The sequence below is a fragment of the Cryptotermes secundus genome, unplaced genomic scaffold, assembly GCF_002891405.2.
Source record: "Cryptotermes secundus unplaced genomic scaffold, Csec_1.0 scaffold2154, whole genome shotgun sequence".
Lineage (NCBI taxonomy): Eukaryota > Metazoa > Arthropoda > Insecta > Blattodea > Kalotermitidae > Cryptotermes > Cryptotermes secundus.
This window is the reverse complement of record NW_019743682.1, coordinates 59,785-67,145: the sequence shown is the minus strand read 5'-3', so window position 1 is coordinate 67,145 and position 7,361 is coordinate 59,785. Positions and strand designations below refer to the sequence as shown.

The window sequence follows — 7,361 nt, the reverse complement described above, 5'->3', positions numbered from 1 at the left end:
GACTATAAAAACCTGAGACCAGGCTAAGTCCATGAGAGCTAATAAGAAAAATATTCATAACAAATTGTAGCAAACACTTACAAGCGTGGAACCAGGATAGATAGATCTGTAGAAATTTATGCCATGAAACTAAACACATAACCAAGTCCATGACCCCACGGCATGGACTAGAAAGAAGAACTAGTAACAAAAACTAACAGTGTCTAACTAGCGTCAACAGTGGAGTAAATCATGTCTATCTAATTTAGAACTTAATAGAAATAAATAAAAGCATATATCACGTCACACAGATCTTCTGTGTGAATTGGTGACGTCATTGCTGATAATGGGGATCCAAATGGGAGAAAAGTCCAAACTGGGTTGGTAATTGGGTTGGCCGAGCATGCCATATGGGCCGCTTCCTTGTATTTCCTATATCTGATGTGGCTTTCAATATCCAAAATCTTAGCTTCCTCCCAGCCTACCCTATGTCCCTCTTCATAGGCATGTTGGGCTAGTTTAGATTTTTCTAGAAGACCTTCTTTTAGGTTATGCCTAAGTTCCCGGAGCCACACGGCCAGAGGTCTGCCTGTTTCGCCAATGCAGCTTCTGCCACATTCACAGGGAATGCTGTTGCTTGAGCTTCGAGACGAAGTAAGGTTGTTCCTCATAAACTCTAAATTTCAGTTAACACACTATTTAAATGATTTTGCATGGCTCTCCTCTCTTGCNAAGCTAGGTCTGTTTACCCTGAAATTTCCAAAAGGGCTGTAAGACATCTGTTGCCATTTCCCACTACATATCTGTGCGAGACAACATTTTCTCATCTTGTACACATGAAAAACAGATATAGGAACACACTTAACGTGGAGCCAGATCTACGTCTGAAATTATCCAGTTTTGATCCTGACATTCGAAAGTTGACGTCTGAAAAACAGCACCAGCCATCACATTAGGTGAGTGTTAAATTCATAATATTACGCCTAATTGATATGTTCGTAATCTTCCGAATATCTCCATTTATAACAGTATTTTATTGTCATAAATGACACATTTAGTGTTGTAAAATTTTAAGTTACTGCTTCATTTTTATGATATGTACTCGTAAAATTTAAAAATTTCCATTTTGGGTTTTATGGGGGCCGCGGTGAATTAACATTCGGTACAGGGGGTCCGCGGCATCAAAAAGGTTGGGAAACACTGCTCTATAGCTTATAGAAGTTTATCATCACTGAGGAGGAACACACTACTTTCATCTACCTCAGAGTTGAAAAGTGAACCAAGCAACCATCATCACAGGAACAGTTGATGTTGATCTCCATCTTAGTAACAGGTTTGAAGAGGATGGCTTCTGCCAAAACAAGACATTGAATCGTCTTGTCCACTGTCTGCAAGAACGTAAGACACCTCATTCTTATGAATTTTCAGGAAGGTGTTCTCCAGCCAGGCCATTGGTCTTAGCATACACTATATTTCTCAGGGCATGTCTCTGCCCTGCAGGGCCTCCATCTGCTTTCATTTCCTCCTTTCATCTTCCTTAGTCTGCCTTCTGTCCCAATCTCCCGTCCATATGTGTGACAGTGTAAACTTGCCCTTTTGATAGGAGAACAAATCAGGTTTGTGTCAGGGACCAGGATTTCTTGCACCACTCCTCTAACAGATCATTACTCAGGAGTTGTCACCCCAGTGGGATTAGGTAACTCTGTGACTAGGATTTGAGAACCACAATTGACAGTGACTACAAATTATAATAATGCAGACTTTTTAAATATTTGTTTCTCATAACAAAATTATATATTGTAATAACAAGAACTACAACAGCAAGAACCTTGTAAGTGTGCAGATTCAGAAGCTAAGGATGAGCTATTCCTGGGGCCAAAGAAAGAAAATGGTTTTCTTTCAGCTCAGTTACCTGGGTCCAGAAACAAGCTCCACTAAACACGTGGCTGCATCAGTTCAAATGAAAGACCTCCTATGTGATACAATCTCATTCCAACGTGGGCTGTCTGTATATTTTAGTAATAACACCAATAATCCCAAAATTAGACTCAATAGATCATTGAAAAATTAGCTGCACATTCTGTAACAAGTTTTCTTTGCATTCAATAGTAAAAAGGATCTAAAGAACCCAAGCAACCAGTGTCTCTACTTAACTTCAGTGTGCAATATATACAGTGTGGCAATGTGAGTGAACAAATGGGCACAGCAACAAGCTGCAAAATGCAAAACTCACAGTTCAGTATGGCAGTCTTCCTCTAGAGTCATTTAGAGGGATGAAGCTATTCTAACATGTCTCCACATTGGTCACAGTCATCTGATGGATATCTGATATGCAGTGAACAAGCATCAGTGTATGCCCACTGTGAAGCACCGCCAACAGTCTGACACATCATGATTAAATGTCCACTTTATGAAGATAACTGCCATGCCTTTCACATATACAAGGTGCAACAATTTAATTCCCAGAATGGCCCTGTGAAAGCAAAATTTGCTTACCTATGCACTAGCAGCTGCTGTTGACTTCAAAATACTGTCCTTGTGAAGCTATGCACATTGTAAGATGGTGCCACTGCCAGAAACGGTCTTGAAATTCGTTTTCCGGAATACCTCACAAGTAACATTGACATGTTGTGTTGGCTGTCAGGAATGTCAGCAAATCTTTGTCCTTTCAGGGCATTTTTTAACTTTGGAAAGAGCTGAAATTGCAGGGGCTAAGTTAGGTGAATAAGGTAAATGGTCCATTTTGTAATGAATTTCATAACCAGGAACTTGAGAATTCTTTGTGCATCATGCACACAGGCATTGTCATGGAGGTTAATCCACTTGTCAGGCCAGAGTTAGGGTCCTTTCATCCAAACGAATTCATGTAACCTTGTCAGCACTTCCAGATAACACCATTGATTCACCATTTGTCCTTGTACAATGAATTCATAGTGAACTATCCCCTTGTGATCAAAGAAACACACAAACATGGTCTTGAGCTGCTAGCAAGACATGGGTTCTTTTTTTGGCAGAGGTGAATTCTGTGTTTTCCACTGCATGCTCTGGCATTTCGTTTCTGGGTCATATTGAAAACACCACGTTTCATCACTGGTAGTCATCCTATCATTCATCTCTGCATTTTGTAAAAGATCAGATGAAATGTAAAGCTGACATTTTCTTGTTCATCTGTCAAGTTTTGAGGCACCATCTTTGTGGAATTTTTTCTCATTCCCAAATCATCTGTAATAATCTGTCACACTCTTTCCCTATTCATATTCAATTCTTCTGCTATTACTCTCTCACCTAAACTTCGATCTAAGCATGCCAAGTTTCGTACTTTCTCTACATTTCCATCTCTCCTTTGCATTTTTGGCTGCCCACTTCTTGGGTCATCTTGCACATCAACTCACCCTTCCTTGAACTGCCTATGCCATTAAAACACACTCAGTTTCTTCATAGTATCATATGTAGGCTATGTGATGCAACAAATAACTTCACACCGGTCTTGGGTCTAGCAAATTTATTGCACACTTTTATCCACTCTTACACAATTCACACTTTCAGTGTCCCAAATACTTCTGCTATAGTTACTTCCAGTCTTCAGCTGTATTTGGTAGCTGCTATATTTCAACTGAACTGCCTGGTACATTGAACCCCATTACATAGGCCTCTCATGGACCACACAGAAAACAGCCTATATTGTTGGATGTGTTTACCAACTGACTGCCTAGCAACGGTCACTGCATGGACTCCACTCTTGCATAACATCACAGCCTAATGGGGAGGGATGTTTACCGAGTGTTGCATAGTGACGGGATGAATGGGGTATGTGATGTCACTCACACTTCCTGTTGTGCTATCCAAGTGTTCACGGCGTTGTCGCCTATCAGTGAGCCAATATAATCTGCAATTCTCCCATTTCACGCATGCTCCGAGGCCTCTGTGACTCAACAGTTCCTGCATAGAGCAAATACACCACAGTAGCATATTCACCATAAACCACCATTAATAGGGTCAACGTTTTAATATCACTTTTACCAGTGTTGCCAAAAACTTGATATTTTTCTACTGCTCCAGATCCTTGTCACTCATTTTTCTGCCAACAGTATACCACGGACATGTACTGCTTCCTTTGTTGCTTGTGAATGAATGACTCATTTGGTCTGTGGCTCATGTAAATGGAAATTGGAATGTGTCTAAATGTGCTCGGGTACGTGAGTTTGCCTGACTGAACACTCCAGCAACATGCTGGAACCATTCTGGGAATTAAATTTCCACACCTTGTAAGCTAGTCAAGACAGTGTTCTCAAAAATGACAACACCAGTGTGAGAGCATTTTTAGCATAACTTACTGCTCACCGAATGTTTTACCTTTTTAGTAATGTATATTTCTACAACATCATTCCATCAGTGAAGTTTACAGTTTCATATATAATAAAATATTAGAACCTCACTTTGCTTTCATTCAGAACTATGTTTTAGGTCTTAATAATTTGCTGTATTCTGCGACTTTCTCTTCTATATATATATATATATGTTTTGTAGGTTCAGTTTTTGTATGACTTTAGCCTTAAGAGAGTTGCAAATAGGCAAGATGATGTCACACCTCTGAATACACTCACTCATAACACAGGTCTGCAGAAATATTTTTTTTTTTCCAGCTGCATGGAATATTTTTGGTAAACTTTATGTTTTCTAGGATGCTGAATCCAAAAATGACCTCAGTTTTCCCCTATCACGTACGTTTTTTTTTGGAAAATAATAGGGGTTTACAATAAAAAATCATAACAGCAATGAAAACAATCACTAATTTTATTACATTGAACTAAACACATTATTTCTCATAATTAAACAAACAATTCCTTCATGATATATTTAACATTCTGTGTTCAGTCTTTTTGCCTGTGAAACCTTTTCTTCTTCTCTTTGATGCTCCTCCGAACACACTTTCGCTTTCCATTTTCCGTTTCCCGCTTGATCATCCAGCAGTAGTCAGCTAGCATATTCGCATTCCATCTTCCTTGGTAGCGTCTTTCGATATCACGGACATCCTGGTGAAATCGTTCACCCTGCTCTTCACTATAGGCTCCCAAGTTTTCGGGAAAATAGTCGACATGGGAGTGTAAGAAATGAACTTTTAAGCTCATCTTGCAACCTTGAGCTTTATATGCAGCCAACATGCGTTGTACATTGGTTTTGTAGAGAGGGTCTTTAGTGTTCCCCAAAAACTTGTGCACTACGTCTTTGAAGGAGTCCCATGCTTCTTTTTCTTTTTCTCCCATTTCCCTCTTTGGAGAAAAACTGAGTGAATTCCTTCTCTCGGTGCCTGTACCACGAGAATGATGTTCCAGGTGACAGCAAGTTTTTATTTTTTAGTCTTGACCCTAGCAATTCGGCTGCATCTTTGGAAAGGCCTAAATCTCTAACTAAGTCATTGAGCTCACTCTGAGAAAAAGGTTGGGGTCCCTCATCAACAGAAAAATCTGAGCTGGATTCATCCTGGGGTGGTAATATAGTTCTGTCCTCCGAATCACTCTGTATATCATCCAAACTGGAAGGTGGGAGGGGAACTGGTATTTCAGAGCTATGAGGCACTGGACGAATAGCTGAATTAAGGTTTGGGTAAGATATTTTCTTTTTATTTTTTGTATTAAAGCCTTTCACATCTACCGAACAGAAATAACAATCAGTCGTGTGGTTTTGCTGTTCACGCCACATCACAGGAATGCCAAAACGAAATGAGTTTTTCTTACCCTTAAACCACAAACGAAGATCTTCCTCGCACCTTCTGCACACCTTGTGAGGAGCCCAAGGTTTGTCTTGATCCCCAAGTTTCAATTTGAAATAAGCAAAATACACTTTCTTCACAAAATCACTTATGTTTCTTTGTTGACTTTTAACTATGTATTCACCACAAATAAAACAAAAGTTGTCCGGAGAAATAACACAACCTCTTTGAGCCATAATACAGAGCTAAAACACAAGCACAGTCACGTTTGAATGCAGGATGTAAACTGAGTGGCTTATACATCAACCAAGATCCTGAACTTATTTAGCATGTTGAGACATGATCAAATCTGACAGCAGGCTTGTTTATACTCATTCCTATTGCCCCAAAGAACATGTCCAAACATGCTCAACCGAGCTAGTAAGATTCCTCACCTTTCGCTACAAACAAAGTAAACGTGTTGGGACATGATCGCCTGAGCTCCTCACACCGCCAAACCCACCCTACCAACCCCTTCCACTGCCCCCCCACCCACTCATTTTCTATTTGTATTATTTTTTAGATTCACTCTTATAAATATTATTTTAAAGTAAGAAATAATTATTGGATATGGATTTTAGAATCAACAATAGGATACCAGATTTCATGTTGAAGAGAAATTTCACGCAAAATGTACTTAAAACTATGAGTTTTGCAAAAAAATTGACGTGATGGATTTTTTTACTATTTTTTCCGGTTTCAGTGAGTAAAATCTGTAAGAAACAGTAAAAACATCCTATGCAGTTTTTTTTGTTGCAGACCTGTGTAATCAAAACAGCTCTTTATATAAAAGTATTTTTTAACATTTTAATGTTTGAGCCTTTCAACAATTGTAATTTATATACACATACTAATTTATGTTCAGCCATTATTCACAGTGATCAACTCAACCTGCCCTTAATAATTTTAATACATAATTAAAATTAATTCATAGCATGTACCTGATGAACATATTTTGTTATTCTACAGTACTTTGTAAATATAACTGAAAATGGATCCACATTTTGTAAGCTAATAATTAAAAAACAAATAATTTTCCCATTTAATATTGTAACGTATATAGCCATTGCTAGGCAATGTGTTGGTAAACACATTCCCACACCCCACGCACATGACAATAGAAGGACTTCCATTGCTCGATAATGGAGCTTTTAACTCCCCTCTTTAACAAAAGAAGATGGTATTTTCTGTGTAGTCCATGCTGAGGTGTTATAAAGGGATAGGCAGTAGCGAGCAGTAGTTGCGAAGTGAAGTAGTTGAGAAGAAATAGAAATGAGTCTTCAGAATGTGCAGCTGCAGAATAATGGCAAGAAAGGAATTAGACTGTGCCAAAAAGACTTCATGTGTGATTTGAAGTGACAGTGAGACTGTTATAAAATCCATTGCCAGGATGTGACTAGTGAAGAATAAAAAACCTAGTGCATGTGTAACAGTGAACTGGAAAATGTGTAGAATAGCAATAGCACTGTATTACATGTAGTCTGAAACTGTGTGAATGTATAAGTTGCAGAAAATCTAATCATCCAATCCAGAACCTCCTGTATAGTCATGCTTACACATAACAGTATGTACCACTTGATGGTGAGCAAATTGGTAAAAAATTGGACTGATTCAAATAAATAATTTCTGATTC

The 7,361-nt window shown here is 38.7% G+C and overlaps 1 protein-coding gene across 1 annotated transcript in view; it reads left to right on the top strand.

Annotated features, from left to right (window-relative positions):
• Positions 1-7,361, top strand: part of LOC111874303 (fatty acid synthase) — a gene marked incomplete at its 5' end in the record, with an annotated part of 84,064 nt that overhangs the window by 35,297 nt on the left and 41,406 nt on the right.